The sequence below is a fragment of the Mchenga conophoros genome, linkage group LG5 (genome assembly GCF_057382185.1).
Source record: "Mchenga conophoros isolate Kocher_MC1m ecotype Shallow Benthic linkage group LG5, M_conophoros_male_GT1.1, whole genome shotgun sequence".
In the NCBI taxonomy this organism is placed as follows: Eukaryota; Metazoa; Chordata; class Actinopteri; order Cichliformes; family Cichlidae; genus Mchenga; species Mchenga conophoros.
The window spans coordinates 29,711,287-29,728,313 of NC_140530.1; the positions used below are offsets into that span (position 1 = coordinate 29,711,287).

A 17,027-nucleotide genomic window follows, 5' to 3' on the forward strand; every position below is an offset into this window, starting at 1 on the left:
GAATTGATATGATGGCTTCAAATGCACACCAGTATAGTGATTATTTAATATGACTTTTGTTGTGGATTTTGCCTCAAACTATACTTCTTCTAAAAAAAGGGGGAAAAAAATCATATTTTGGCTTTATTATTTTTTGATTCAAATTATTACTGTTTAGTAACAATTTTTTATTTTTATTTATATATTTATTTATTTTTTACCAAAATAGACTTTTTGGTAAAAATTTGACTTTTTCTTGAATCAGGGCAGGGTTTTCTGAAAACGTGAAGTAACTATGGCTTTAGTCTTTAAAAAGCTTTATCTCAAAATTAGTCTGACAACAGTTTTTCTAAACGTACTATCTCTAAACGATTTGTTTGGCTGAAAAGAGACTCCATACATCGCTCCGGGATAGATCCAGATCTGGATTTTTTTTCTCCCCCCCCCTTGAGTTTCCAGACTGCATCTGTGGCCCGGGGCTGTTCTCGAGAGCAGGGCTCTGTTTCTGCCTTGTTACCTAATTAATTCATAGATCCACCTTAAAAACAGGGCAATCCCGGTCTGGTCCCTCCCCCCTGCTCGCCACCACAAGCTCACCTCCTCTTTCAGTTTCCCAGCTTGGCAGGAAAAGATCTGATCCGGACTTTTGGTGTTTCCTCTGGTCTGGTTGAGTGTGCCGGACCCCCCCTCCAGTTCCACCCACCGCTAAGCAACACAAACACACCACCAGTCCTCATTTTCTGGATCTGCTCTTTGTTAACAGAGCCTTTTCCCTCCTCTGCTTTTATTCCAGGAGAGGGAGAGAGTGAGTGAGCGAGAGAAAAAGAGAGGGAGAGAGGGTGAGTTTATCTTCTCCTTTTAAAGGATTCGTTTCTGACTGAATCTGGATCTGGTTTGTTTTCCTTGCTCGGGGCTGCCGCCACCACTGCAGGAACAGAGCTGGTGCCCCTACTGATGTATTTAAAAACGGTTTAAACGTCAGGAACGGTTCAAGGTTTTATCCACCAACCACCACCCGGCCTGTCAGTCATTTTTTTCGCCACTGCAGTTTTCAAGTTGGAGCTCTGCTGGGAAATGGACAAACCCCTCTAAACTAAAGACGCTTCCCAACCGTTCCGACTCAGCCACAGGACGTGATTTGGACGAAGATCCACGGAGTGGAGGTAACGTCTAATCTCAGTGTTTTTTTGCTTCTTAATTAAACTTAACTCACCACGAGTCTGTACAATCTTTCAATTCACTTGTGGCTGAAAGCCAAGAAAGGCTCGCTTAGTCTGTCGGAGACCGTGAAAGTGACATTTTGCTGTGTTTTAAGGGGTCTGTCGTGCCCCCCCCCAAGTTGTCCGCACTGCTCAGCATCCGGGTAACGTTCATAACTGCCGTTTCTTTACCTTGACACCCAATTATTAGCAACTACAGGGAGATTTTTGGGATTTTCCACAGGTGTGAACGCACAATTATCCCAGTCCGACGCACTTTAATACGCATCTTGGCGTATTTTCCTCCCTAATAGCAACAGTGTCTCTCAGAAACCCCGAGTTACGGTTTCTGTCTCTTTCACCTCGCCAAACGTCCCGGCTGTTAGCTAGGTTACAGCCCCGATACGTGCCGTTCCCTCCCTGCAGTCAACGCAGTCGGGTCTTCATTCATAATGCGGACTTTAAAATCCAACTTAAAACGCTTTTCGACAAACTAAAATACCCATAAAGCATACACTGTGATATTGTGCAATAGTTTCTAATCAGACACCTGTAAAATTTACAGACGATGACTCACTTTTGGTGAAAAAAACAACTTTTGAACTGGATACGCACTGCTAGTTAGTTTGCCGCCTGCCAAAGTAAGGAGCCTGCTGGTAAAAGTTGTTATTTTATTCTGAATATTACATTTTTACGTGTCATTGGGGTATGCCGAATTGAAGGGTTGTTTCTAAAAGGTATGTAAATTGTTATTAATGGCTACAAAATTGCGTTTTCACAAACCCAACAAGGAGATGTAGATCAAAAAGAGCAGATTCTTAATGGCGCTCTGGTGCCAGGTCTCCCCGGGCGACAGCGAGGCACGTATCTGCTGGTGCATTGGCTGCGAGGCAGGAATCAGACCGCCCGCGGATGTCTCCGGGCGCCTGGAAACAATTTGTTAACAGTCTCTGGCTTGAGTGTGTTGCTTTCCGAGTGATATTTCCAGTGGTAACCGGAAAAGGCGCCTTTTACCATCAGAAAAAACACAGGACCTGTGGTAAGTTGGTTAAAAACAGCTCTCTGAGCAGCGAGCGTTGGTTGCTGCGGTTGTTTGTCCCTGTTGTGATATTAATTGTGTATATTTCTGTATCACTGTGGTGTCCTCACACTGTTGACACGAATGTGGCGCCTTCAGGATGAGCTTGTTAAGCTTGTTGGAGTGGTTCCCCCATATTTAGCACTCGCACTGTAAATACTACTTCTGCGTTTTCAAGGCTGCCGGTATTGAACAAGGGTGGAAAAATCGTTACCGACTGCGCTTTATTTTAATTAAGGAAGGACCATCCTTACGTCATCGGCTTATTTGGGCGGATGAGGAGGAGGAGCAGCAGCAGTTCTGCTTCTTTTTCCTCTCTTCTCATTTCATCCATCTCCACCTTCTCCTCCTCCTCCCCTCTGTAGCTGGGTGTGTCCTGCCTTATTGCGTTAGAAAGGAGGGGGGATCCCGCATCTTGGCTCATGAGGTGACTCCTCCTCAGCTTGTGACCTCCAAAAGAGGGCATTGCTCCTTCTGATTTCTGCTGCTGCAAATTATCGGAACATAGAGGGTTTTTGCAAAATGAAATTAGTAGAAAGGGAAACTTTGAAGACTCTTTGCTGAAAAGGGTTGAATTATAAGTATGACAGCAATGACTTTGCTGTTTGCTTGATTCTAAAGGGAAAATGGCTAGTTTTTTGTATTCCACCGAAGTCTGTACAGTTTATCGAGGTTTGGAATGAAATCTGACTATGTGGCTTCCAACCATTATGATAACACCAAGCAAACATTTCAAATTTGAATAACCGTTGTCTCTGAATTCTGGTTAAAGATTTTAACTAGTCCTCCATTCACAAGCACAGCAGGTAGCACTGCCTATTTGGTTTGGCATATTTTGACACCAGATGCTCTTCCTGGCAACCTTGAAAGGTTTTGTGTCTCCCCCCTAGGGCTAGAGAAGGGATCATTTTCTTGTCAGGCAAATGCATTGAGCCACTTTTTTAAGGTCTCGCTTTTGTTTAAACAAGGTTTTGAAAATGACAGTTGAACAAGGGTCGTCTGTTGGACGTACCTCCTTATCACCTAGATGTTCTGGTTGGACTTTCTAACAAATTAAGTCTCTGATAAGGAACTGTTGTATATTATCCTTTTATTTATGGACTACAACAACATAACAAATTAAAAAAAAAAAATACTATGAGGGAAACTCAAACTCCTGACCTTTTGACACTGCCAAACTGCCTACTGGCTGTCTTTTCTAGTTAACATCTAGCCTTGGATCAAGCATGGCTCCAAAATAAAGGTTGTGCCAATGTTGGAGACAAACATTTACTGTCTGCTAGGCTTAGTCAAAGGAGCTTGCAAAGAAAGGCGTCTGGACTTCTTTAAATTACTTGAAGACGTTTCACCTCTCATCTGAGAAGCTTCTTCAGTTCTAAGGTCAAATGGTGGAGAGTCCCAGATATATACCTAGTGGGAGTAACCCCCCACAGAGGGACAATAGGACCCCCTAATGATCCTCTAATCGCCTGAGCCAAGGTGTGAAACTGGGTGTGGGTCCCAATCAGCCGGAGTTTCGGGTGAGTTCATTGTGAAACCTGGCCCCACCTTATCATGCGAATTCCTGAGATCAGATGGCCCAGGATGTGAGTGGGCGTTAAGGCGTCTGGGAAGGGATCTCAAAACTGGATTATAGATGGAAGAGAGTTGGTGTCGTAAACCACCGCCTCTGTTCAAAGATGGTCGCTCACAGTGGACATAGATGGCTTCTTTCACTCCTCTTTCAAACCATCTGTCCTCTCTGTCCAAAATGTGAACATTGGCATCCTAGAAAGAGTGTCCTTTATCCTTAAGATGCAGATGGACTGCTGAGTCTTGTCCTGTGGAGGTGGCTCTTCTGTGTTGTGCCATGCGCTTGTGAAGTGGCTGTTTGGTCTCTCCAATGTAGAGGTCTGAGCATTCCTTGCTGCACTGTACCGCATACACCACATTGTTAAGTCTGTGTTTTGGCGTTTTGTCTTTCGGGTGAACCAGTTTTTGTCTGAGCGTGTTGCTGGGTCTGAAATGCACCGGGATGTCATGCTTGGAGAAAACTCTCCTGTGTTTTTCTGATACACCGGCTACATAGGGGATGACAATGTTGTTGCGTCTGTCCTTCTTATCCTCCCTCGCTGGTGTCTGGTCTTCTTTTCTGTGCCTCTTTGCTGACTTTAAGAACGCCCATTTAGGATAGAAGCATGTTTTGAGGGCTTCCTTTACATGTGTGTGTTCCTTCTCTCTGGCTGATTGGGACCCACACCCAGTTTCACACCTTGGCTCAGGCGATTAGAGGATCATCAGGGGGTCCTTTTGTCCCTCTGTGGGGGGTTACTCCCACTAGGTTTATATCTGGGACTCTCCACCATTTGACCTTAGAACTGAAGAAGCTTCTCGGATGAGAGGGGAAACGTCTTCAAGTAATTTAAAGAAGTCCAGACGCCTTTCTTTGCAAGCTCCTTTGACTACGATGACCTGGATGACTGAGAACCTTCACAGACATATCTGCTAGGCTTACTTTTTCTTGCCTGGGTGTCTTTGTTAGACGTTACAGCAAAGTAAAGTTTATGTTAAACCACTGTTTTATGTTGGTGTCTTGGTTGATATGTGGTTCCAGAATGAAAGTTGAAGACAAAATTTTGCCATCTCTTGCGTGTTATCTTATCAACATCATCTGGACATCCCTGTTGGAAACCCAGCAAACATGGTCAAAAAGCTAAGCTGGTGGTAAACTGGTGATTCTAAATTGTTTGTAGGTGTTAAATGAATGGTAGCATGAATAGTTGTCTGTCTCTGTGTCAGCCTGGAGGCAGGGTCCAGGAAGTACCCATCTTCTTGCCTTTCTTGTGATGGACTCTAGCCCTCCCCGCAACCCTGAATTGGATAAGCAGAAGAAAATGGATGAATGGTCAAGAGAGAGGTCAAGAGTTTGAGTCGGATTTATGGCGTGTTTTCAAGACTAGACATCAAGAAAAGATGGACAGCCAATGGTTATTCAATGTCAAAATGTTTTGGGAAGTCGATGAAAGAATTGTTTTATATTAATCTTAATTGAGTAGAAGAAAATGTGACAGAAAACGTTATAATTCAAGATGAGCATAAGAATGCCAGGAAAAACTCCTAAGGACACCCCTGTGTTCACATCATAGGGTCTATAAGGACCCCTTCAATTCACCATACAACAGATGAGACAGGATTCACGCCTAGTTATACATAAGTGGCTTAAAAGTAATGATGATATTTTTAAAAATGGCCATCTGGTAATACTACTCTATATCTATGGAGTAGATGTTATGCGGGTACCTTTTTACAGTCATTTGGTAATCAAATTAGTTGCAAGTCAGTGAATTAGTTGACTAACTAACAAAACATGTTCATTGAATGTCTTCACTGGATAGATCAATGCTATTTCCATGTATAACAATGGTCGTATTAGACCATCTCGTACAGTTTACAGGATTATTTAGATTTCTCATTAAGTGGTTCAAATGAAGTGGTCCTGCCACACCTATGTTGGTGCATCTTGATGTTATTTGTTGCTAAACCTTAACAGCAGCATCACTGATTTTTGCCGCTGAAGGTTAACGCTGTATTTTTGGATAAATAAATTATGAGGTTAAATGGGCGCTGTTTCAGGCAAGGTGGCCTACATCTGATCGAACTAGAACTGAACAGATTAGTTGATTGATCGCTTATATCACTCTAAACTGCTTTGGGTGTCAAGCTGCAGGCTAGACAAATCACCCCAGGCTGTGATTAAACTGTGATGGACATTTTCACTGTTTTCTCACATTATCTATACTCATCAGTTAATTGGGAAACAAATGAACCTCGTTTTCATAATTTTACGATAATTTTAGAAATGTGTCAGGTATGTGAGAGACAGGCAACCTGTTCTGGTAAGTCCAGTGGCAGTTTTATGTGTAAATTGGACTGTTGCCTTTATTGTAGTGGCAGATTGGTTGTAAAGCACTTGGCTGAAACTGTTCTGACTATGATTTCAGTATCTGATGATACTGACGTGTCATGGATTTACTTTAGTGCTTCCCACACACAGATCTTACCTGCAGGACTGGCCAAGAAAATAAAATGATCTGTCTTCACTTTTTGTACCTGAAGATTGCACCGTTAGGCTGACCATCACTCAATCCACATAACACCAAACTCCCTCTCTTCTCCTGGGAATTGGGACCCACAAGAAGGCAAACCTATGGTGCAGGAACAGTTATTTATAGTGGAAAAGTTTTTAATGACCAAAAACTCTGCTCAAGAAAAGAGATTTCTATTGAATTAGCTGATGCAGCATCTCACCCCAGTCAAAAGGTTTTTACATTTTATCTTTTTTCTTTAGTACATTACATTATTTCATTATCAGCATACATCAGATACGACTTGCTGGGTTTTTCCTGCGTATAAAGTATTTTGTCCTTCCGCCACAGAAAACTCTGAGATACAGAAAAATCCAACATGGTGATGTTTTTGAGGCAGAATTAAAATCATTTCTTTGCGTCTTTGAAACCCTTTTCCTCATGTTTTTTCTGTTTTACAAACTAAGTGTCATCTTAGTAATGTCACAGCTGTTCAGGCTTTTGCTAAGTTCATGTAAAATAAAGGCATTCGTCTAATTTTTATTTCAGCTACAGTTGTGGCTTGCAGTGACTATTAAAACAAGATAATCTATATAAAACAAATTAAGATATAATTAAAATCCAATTTTAAAAGAAGAAGTAGAAAAAATATGTACAGTTTTTTCAAAGTCTTAGAATAATTATTTTTAAATAACCATCATCTCAATAATTACCAGAGTAATTATTAGGGGTGCAACGATACTCGTATCGATATTGAACCGATCGATACAGTGCTTTCGGTTCGGTACACATATTTATCAAACAATACAACATTTTTTATTTATTTTATCAACTTTTCTTCTGACGATGTTGTCTGTGTTGAGCGCTCAGTGGATCTGCGTTCGACTACTCCGCCTAGGCTGCACTGTCGAGTGCAGATCCACTGAGCGCAGTGCAAGCTAGCAAGACAGAAGCTAAGCTCGTTGCAACATGGCAACTACCTCAACGCTACCCGAAATTGAACCTCCCCCACTCTCATTCAGATCTGGCGTTTGGAACTATCTTGGTTTTCATGTGAAGCATGACCCTGATGGTAAGCGCGTCATGGACAAAAGTAAAACAGTATGTCGGATGTGCCACGCAATGCTCAATTTGTGGGAACTAGTGCGGTAGCGCAGTTAGCTTGTTAACGTGTTGACGCCGTCCAGCCCCAAGCACGGGGCGATCCGCGGTAACTTGTTAACGGAGATTTGCCGTGTTGTGGCGTTAATGTCATTTTAACGAGATTAACGCTGACAGCACTAGTGGGAACACAACGAATATGATAGCCCATTTACTCCGACATCATACTAGTGCAAAGACAAGTGGAAGCAGACAAAACCAACAAGCACACATGCTACAAACTTTACCCGAGTCATTTAGACAGCCGTTAGCACGTGATTCTCCTTATGGGGACCTGATATGTTTATATGCTGCTGAGAATATAGCCCAGAAGAAGCGTATAGTATAGCTTTTATTTTGGAAAGAGCCATTTCTCTGTAATAAACTCGCTTTTGTATTGTTGTATCGTTGCACCCCTAGTAATTATGATTGTTTTTCTTCTCCCTTAATGGAGCAGGCCTCATACTGCGCTGCTATTTATTTGGTGATGCATTTTAAGAGCAGATCACATTCAAAATTAGGATCTTTGTTGCCCAGCCTTATTTAAATAATCTCCTGAATAGATTTCTTGGTTATAACGGTGTATTACAGAGCCATGTAATGGGTGCTACTGCAGCAGGGGGTGTATATCTCTTGCCTTTCTGTAACAGACAGGTGGAGCCAGTTGTGCTCTAAAGCAATACAAAGTAGCTATATTACATGCAGTTGAAGTGATGTTAATAAAAATGTCTAAAAATAAAGTACGTTGTAAATTCCAGCTCTCATGCTGATCATTATTATCTCACCAACCTCGACCTCGTCCCCACTGAAGACACACGGTCACGCCTACCTGCAGACAGTCGAGTGTTCTGTATCTGTCTCAAGCTGCTGCCGTCGTCCTGATGACCACAAGAGACGACGTATGCTGACTCAGTGCGTCTGTCATTTGAACGGCCTGCATGAGGCTCTAGCTCCTTTAGCCTAAGAAGAATTAACCAAGGCTGTGGTCAAAAAGTCCAAAAAGTAACCCCGTGTCTTTGTCTAATCACTTTTCCTTGACCTTGATGCCGTTTTCCATCAATGCGAGAGAGAATTTAAGGACTTGGGAAATGGGAACCACAATGCACAAAAGATTCATAAGATTTAGCTTCAGAATAAACAGGATTTACAGGTGGGTTTAACATGGCTGAAGGTGAAGGTTCAAAACACATCCTAGCTTATACAAAAACACACTAATATTTATTGAACAACACCATCAACATAACATTGACAACGCTGTTTACGGATTGTTCGCAGGCATATTCTTTGCTAAAAGTGGTAATAAAAAAAGCAGTATAGGTATTCAAAGAATTTAACCAGCTTTTTTTATGGCCACGCAGATGCTTTCCGGTCGTGTCAGTCAGTTAAAAGCATGTTATAGATTCCATGTCTGTGAGTCTGCTTGGCTCTGGTTGAGTCAGAGGGATATGAATTTCATAATCAGGCCTGATTTAAACTTCTGCAGTGATTTACTTGTAGAGCCTAAAATGTAACCGATTTAAGTGGCCGCCGTTGCTGTCAACATTTCTCGTGCGAGGTGCATTGTGTTAATTACCGTGTGGTTGTGTCCCTATGTTTTATGTGGGGTACCAGCTGATAGAAACAAATAAAATGCTGCAATGCTGGTATATTCCCTTGTATCCATTTTGATAGTTTCAGCAATCTCCCTCCATGAATTTAGATTTTTTTTTTTTTTAATTATTACTCCTTATATTTAAATTGATGAAGGGTATTCTTAAAATGAAAAACTGCAGTGTAAGAGTAGCTGGATATATACAGGCTGTGAGTTGTGAGCTGTGTCGACGCCACAGTTTGCGGTTACAACTTAGCTAGATTCCCCACTGAAGCATAAATGTCCAGTCAGATGGCAACTCAGAAGCGGAGACTTCACATTACAATGTAGCAACTAGTCAGACTTCTAAGAAGTATAACAGCACTGCCTACTCATCCGTGTCTGCAGCAGAGTGTAATTGCTCCTTCCATAACAGTTCTTAAGAAGACTATTTAACAGCACCACATGCAGCACATAGCTGGTATCTTTGTTGTGAAAAATTAAATTGTTATTAACATTAATAGTTCAGGGGCAGGCTGAAGGTTTCATCATTCAATTAATGTTTGTTTTAGGTTGGATATTGAATATCAGACAGTAAATGTAAAGAGGTGTGACTCGTATAGTGGCCGGATATATATTTATATTAATTTTAACCAATGTCCGTTCTGTATGGAAGAGCGGCTCTAGCATGTGTTTTTATTTTTGTTCCATTTGGTAGATTGCTGTAAATCGGCGCTTCTCCACCAAGTGGACGGAAAAGAGGAGCTGGTGCTTCATTCTGCGTCTGTGTAGTTGTTGAAGTACCAAGTAAAACTGCCATACATGTTGTTGTGTGGTACATGCTGTCTCACTGTGTGTATTCAGCTCTGCTTTCAAAATGGTGACTCGATAAAAAGCCCTCGCCCTAAGATTCTACATGTACTGTTTTTACTTATTAAATTGCAGCACTGCATAGGAAGCGTCTGTTTGTTGCAGTCTCATCTGATTCTGTTTTCAGTCTGTAGACACTGGCTTAGCAGCCATTTTTGCAGTAAAAGTGAAAAACAATTGTGGCTCTTACTTCACTTAAATGCAAGCTGTTCCTTGGCTGCTGTGGGCATTAAAACAAGAGGCGTGACGCAGATGTACATCGAGACATTCGTGCTGGTTTTTATCCATATGCCTTTTTCGTTGCAAGTGTTGACATCTCAGGCTGACCTGCTACACTGACAATGAGACTGCAAACAAGTGTGTTGTTGTGATCTCACTGAGTCAGACCTTCAGACCCCAGATGGAGTCTAAACCATCTGGGACTTGATTTACAGATCGATGTGATCTGAGTCACCCCGAGGCAAAACCGCTTCCTCCCTTACTGCCGAACTTTGAACCGCTGGGTGTTCATTCTTCTGTATGTTAAAGTTGCTGTTTGTGCTGAAAATACTTTTTAAAAATGTATTGCCTTTTTTATTACATTTTCTTAGCGGAGCTCCGCTTCCTTTCAGCTTCCTTTCAAGTATTAAAATAATACAAATATATATCTCATCTCATCTTTTGACTCGGTTTGGAAATTATTTGAACAAACTAACTCTTTTATTGCTTTCAGGTTGTTTTTATCTTGGAGCTTTTATTTTCTTGTCTGACATTTTATAGTGTTTAGACTTTTTATTGTAAAATGTAATTTCAGCTTTTTACCATTGACACTGGTACGAAGTTTGTGATGATCTGTTCTTCAAAAGAAAGGCTCTTTTATGGGTAAAATCCATTATCGTGTGTGTGTGTGTGTTTTATATAATGACAATTGGTTGATTCCAAAACAACTATCAATCTAAAGACATCAACTCTGGGATATTATCATTGTCATTTTTCTCATTTTTGATACAGGAAATCATTCTATCACATTAAAGTACTTTACTGCACATAAATTAAGAAAATGCAATAATTTACATATTGCTGTTTTGCTGTTACAAGGAGACATATAAAGGCATCAGTCTATTGTTAAAAAAAAAAAAAAAAAAAGTATAGCAACATCTTCAAAGGTGGACATGTTTATACTGTCACTGTCATGACACCATCCACCTCACAACCTGTGGAGATTCATGCTCATGTAGCAGTCGGTATCATCCATGCCTGTTGCATCCAAAAACACCATCCATTACACTTGTATGGACGTGGTTTTAAGATTTAGTGAAATGTGGAAACCCCTCTGCAGGCGGAGTCCCTGCCTGTAAGACAGACCCTGCAGCGCTCACTTTGTCTCTTATGTAAGTTCATATCAAAAATTAATGAATGCAGTGCAGCTTTGAGAAGCTCAGGCCTATATTTAAGATATGCATGCTCTCTGCTCTGCAGAGCCTCAGTGATTGTGGTTATAATAGAGCCATTGGCCTTTATCATTTTTTCATATCCCTGCTGGCAAAAAAAAGAGGTCATCCCACTGTAATAAAGAACTGCTGAACTATGACTGCATGCTATCCATTTTATTCAATTGTAAAATATTTAAGCAGGAAATCCTCACTCAGGCAGCAGTACCCATGAGCTGCAGATACAAAATACGCCACGAATTGGAGGTTAACAAACTGAAATTATGAATAACATGAGAGCTGAAGCCCTTGAAAAGGGCTCAAATGTTCTTTTTTTGTTTCTAGTGTGTCTCACAAAGGGAGTCTTTGTAGTTGACTTGCATGCTCATGGTTGGGGTTAGTGTAATATTTGCATTAGCTCACATTTTTATTTGAAATTGAATCAAATAACAAGATACACTCAAATGTACCAAAAAGTGCATTTCATCTCATGAACTCTTGAGGCTGGTTCCAAAAGTGATTCAATCCCCATAGACTCCTGTGTTTCCCAGCTTTGAAAAGAACATGTTGATGAATTCATTAAACTGAATTTCAACACCAAGTTTATTAGGGTTGCCACGATTAGTCGACTAGTCACGATTACGTCGACTATCAAAATCGTCGATCACAAATTTAATAGTCGACGCCTCATTTAAAGCCTTGTGAGATCCTGAAAGACAGGAATAAGTAGTAGGATTTCAGAGTGTAATAACGGACTGAAAAAGAAGATGGCAGCACTGACTGCACAAGGATGCCAGCTGCCGTTAAACCCCGAAGAAGAAGAAGCAACTCCGGTATCGTAGCTGTGTCCAAATTCAGGAACCGCATCCTTCGGAGGCAGCATTTGAAGCCTGTCCAAATTCGAAGACTTCTGCAAATGCAGCCGACAAACGCATCCTACTTTTCCCCTGATTTGAAGGATGGGTCGGGCGTATGACCAAACCTATCCCAGAATTCATTGCACAGCTCAGCCAATTCCTGTTTCCAACAATGGCGGTAGCTACTTAGTTTTAATATTACTTTTATTACTCTTTCTAGGTCACAAAATAAACTTTTAACATGTTTTCAGGAAATAATGTAGCTGTGTAAAGTTCAAATATCTGTTCGGTTCGGTCACATATTTGTAAAAGTGCTGCGACGTATTCGGAGACATATGTTAGGATAGCTAGCCGGGGTTCAAGGCTCACTAGAGCCGGTGAGAACAGTGGACTCCCGGTAAGTCGTTTTCAAACCCCCTGCGGTCTTTCGCTACTCAGGTTAAACATGATATATATATATAAGTCACTTAGATAACTTAAAAATGTTATTGTTTGGCTTTTTCAGTCTTTTATTTGTTCCTAAGTAAATCTGTTTGGCTGAGATCAAAGTTCGTTTTCACACAGCTGAATAAACGTCAAACAGAAAACTGATTAAACAGAAGTGTGAGATAGTAGAGAATTTACTCCAGTGTCCTGTTATATTTTAGATAGCAAGGAGCAGACGGCTGAGTTTATTAAACTCCACTGAGACAATCTGCAAAATTCATTAAAAGTTTAAACTATCATTTTTGGTTTATTTTTCGTTAGCACATACCTTAAACACTTCAAGCTGTAAGCTAATGATAGTTATATAAGCGCAGACGCATGCTGATGCAATAAACTACGTTTTACATCCAGTGGATGCATGATCTGATTAGTCAACTAATTGCAAAAATAATCGGTGACTAGTCGACTATCAAAATTAATTGTTTGCCTCACCCTAATATTTATGGTGTAGGTGGCTTTTGAGTAATTTTAATGAAAACCTCTGATGATCCAAGAAGTTAGTGCTCTATGTTTATTGCAATATTTTATCAGTCTGCTATTTAGCACTAATTAACAAGTATGTGTCTGCACATTGTATCCATATGGTTTATGGATACAGCTTGTAAACCACGTCTTCTATTTTTAGCTGATAATTTTTGCACTCAAACCTTTTTTTCCAAATTTGGTCACTTTTGGCTCCAAAAACAAAATAGTGGTGCCCAAAACTAACATTGGGGAATGCACTTTGAAAAGTGCACTAACCAGTGAGCTACATGCGTTTTTGTTTTTTTTCTTTTAATCATTTAAATGTTTTCTGATCTGCTCCAAGATATACTGGACAAGCTCATTTCAAGGTCTGCAGGTTGCGTGAGCATTATTATTTATTATTATTTTTTTTTTACTTTCTAAAAATAATATCAAATGGATTAGAAAACATTTGGTTTCTTTAAGAAAAAACTGTTTGAATTCTGGAGGCACTGAAATACAAAGTTGAGATCCACTGCAAGTAATTTAATGGCGAAAACCCCCCAAAAAGTAGGCTAAATAAAATGTACGTTATGCAGAATCTATCATGAGCCTCACATTGGTGATAATTTGGTCTTTGTTTCAATCCAACTCACTTGCACCAGCAGCATGTGCAAGACATGGAAATATCAGACCTGTTCTTGTATGTTCAAGTGCAGGTAACCATAGCAACAGTACTGAAGCTTAAGGCTTCTTAGCGTTAGACTGGTGAAACTAGTCCAGTGGTAGAGATGACGGATTAAAGTGACTACAAACACTCTTCAAAGCATGAAGGAGGATTCAGCACAGTCGACCTTTGTTCCTCTGATCAGCGAACATGACAGAAGACGCAATAATGGACTCACAGTTGTCCAGAGAGAGCAAAAGCATGCAGCATTTTTCTTCTGAGGGCCAGACTGAATTGGATATAATAAATGAAGCGCCACACATTAAATGACTAAACAGACACATGAACACATACAGTCCTGAAATATGTTAAAATCCCCACGTTTTTGCAGACATAACAAAAACGTGGGGATTTTACACCTGGTAAAAAAAAATCAAGAATTTTCAGTAAGAAACCTTTTTCAGTGTCTACAATTCATATCGATGCTTAATGTGTTTAAGGATAATTTTATTCATAATTATGATTTAATTAAAATTAATTTTTTAGCCTCTGTTTTAAATTTTGTAGGTAACTCAGATTTTCAATACGTTGCAGTACCACCACAGGCATCACTGAGCTTAGCGTATGTTTACTATTTAATAACTCTTTTTTTGGGGGCGGGGAGATACAATGTCTTCCACATGCTATATTACTAGTCAGCCAAATATATTTTTCATTTAATTTTTTTTTTTTTAACATCCATGATCAGTTTACTATTGGACAATCCCTTCTGTTATATTGAATGTTCATTCACTAGCTAGCTAGCTCCCATCTTGTGTTTACCCGTAGAGTTATCAGGTCACAGCTGTGGTGGTACCAAGACTCTCATCCCATGGTTCAACAGACTCTAGCTCCCAATATCTTGGACTGCAGTCCTTGTTTTTTCTTGGATATCGATTGTGACCAACTAACAAGGGTCATTCTTACCTGAACCTGCAGCATGCAGAGAACTGGTTGGCTATACAGAGGTCACCGAGGGCAGGAATTACAGCTGCAAACTGGAGTTCAAGGCATTAGAGTTTGCCTGCCAGATGAAACGTTGCAAAAAGACAGCTGATACCTGTTATTTATTATCACAAAGTATTGTATTTATTAATGTGTTTTGAAGGCTTGGGTGTACCTGCTTTTGCATGCTCCCTGCCCCAAGCTAAAACTTTTTACATTTTTTTTTTATTTTGGGGACGTGTTAAATTCTCCCTTCAGGATGTCAGGGGGCCGGCATCTGGTCCACAGACCATATTTTGGCCATGTGTGAGTCTAGTATTGGATGGGAGTCTGCCTCCACCTCACTGCAGTGGGTTCACTGTCCACCTGCTTTATAGAAATATCCACACAGATGACATGGAGGCGTCAGCAGGATTGATGATTGTAACTGGACCGTCTGAGAGTGTCCTCCTGACACACACTTACATAACGCCTGCGTGTGGATGTGTGAGTGTGTGTGCTGCTTGGCAGGTGTTTAGTGGGTGGAGATGTGGGTGTTTGTGCATTTATGATAGACAGGAAGGTTTGAGCAGCAGGAGGAAAATTCAGAAACAGCATTTTTGTCAACACTCTTGAAATGAGCTCAACCAAAGAGTCAGTCTCAGTAGTTGGCAGAGTTCCTGAGATGTGATGAGCATTGCTATTTTATCAAATCTGCTCATCCACTGTAATTATGCTCAGCTTTCATCACTTTAAAGTAACTAAAGTTATGAGTCAAATATTGAATTCGGATCGGTAATCACCTTTGTTTGTGCGTTACAGTTTATATTAGTGCCATAATAAACATCGGCAGCCTGTAGCCTGAACCAGAAAATTAGATGAGCAGGAGATGATATGAAGTGTTGATTAAATATGAATCAGATTCAAATAATGGAGGTCCTGATTCACACTGTGAAGCTGATAAGAAATTTATATTATACCCTTAGAAGTTAAACTGGGTGGTTCTCCTGATATTTATCTGATACGAAACAGCGCTCAGTGTCAGAGTCATGTTTCTGTTTGGCTGTAGAGACCGTTTTCACTGGACAACAACCAAAACTGTAATTTTAGCTGTTATGGAATCAACATTAATTATCTGCTGCTTGTTGAAGCTGCTGCTTTTGATGTTTGTCATGTTAATCAACAACCTCAGCGAGGGTCACAGCAGCTAAAATTAAGATGCCGCTACCTGCTGTGCATGCTTTTATTTTCTAATGCTTTAGTAATAAAAACATAATGATTGGTGATAAAAGGTTCATTTAAAGTCTGGAGTCAGAGCTGTTAGCTGCTAACAAATGCAGGATATATTTCACTAAACTCTTTTATGTGATGAACTTCCGGCAGCCTGGATAGTTAGAGGTTTTCATGGACAGTATGTGAGTAGAAGACTACTAATCGAGGCCATGATCGCTCCTCCAGTGACCTGGATTTTATTTTTCCTACATCATCCCTCACTGTGCATAATGCACAAAAACTCAAAGTTAAACTAACACTTAGACTGTCAATAATCTGTTAACCATTAATAATTTGCTTTGCTGCAGACGTGAGTGAGGGAACGTTTTCAATTTGAGTTGGGGATGATCATAGTGACTAATTAACAAGTTGAGTTTTTTTTTCTTTTTTAAGAAAAAAGTAAGAAAGAAGCAAAACTAGAAATTTAGCTGCATCTCAATTTTTTTTTCTTGACATGCTCCATGCAGTAGATTTTTTTTTTTAGAATTAAATAACAGCTCCATCTGTGCACAATCTGAGGTGACAAATTAAATTCAAGATAAAAATAAAGGACTTTGTGTCTTTGGAGGTAAACTGTTGATTATCAGCCTAATTAAAAGTTACAAAAGGCACTGCATTTTCTGTATTATAAGCAGCAAAGATTCCCACCAACATCGAGCTTTGTCCTGGTTTCCAAGTCCTAGTGCACACAAAACAGCTGTAATCACACCAACATACAGCAGAATGAGACGTGGTTTAGAAGCAACATCGAAGAAGAAGTTGCAGTATAAATAAGGATTTCTTTTGCTGACTCATTCAGTCTGTCCCTTACTCCTGAAAGACTGGGGATTGTACTGTGGGTTTATGGCAAAAATATTTGTAGGCAGTCAGTCTAATTATTTCCAATCTACATTATGTGGCGACAATGATTAGATTCAATCTGGGTAATAAATAATTTTAATTGTCTGCCACCAGCTTTTACCTTTCTCTGCTGTTTGCCGCACCGGTGATCCATTTGAATTCCAATTCCTTTTCATTGTTCGTTATTTA

At 40.2% G+C, this 17,027-nt stretch overlaps 1 protein-coding gene across 3 annotated transcripts in view; it reads left to right on the forward strand.

The window, feature by feature from the left end:
* Positions 1-574: 574 nt before the first annotated feature.
* The window catches only part of LOC146574808 (plasma membrane calcium-transporting ATPase 1-like), a 135,520-nt gene continuing 119,067 nt past the window's right edge, over positions 575-17,027 (forward strand). For 2 of the 3 annotated variants that reach the window (XM_085274761.1, XM_085274763.1), the window contains exon 1: positions 576-1,142. The gene's annotated coding sequence lies outside the window, so the exon portion shown is untranslated. Of the gene's footprint in view, positions 1,143-17,027 lie in introns of all 3 variants that reach the window. The other variant, XM_085274762.1, reaches the window with a different exon arrangement.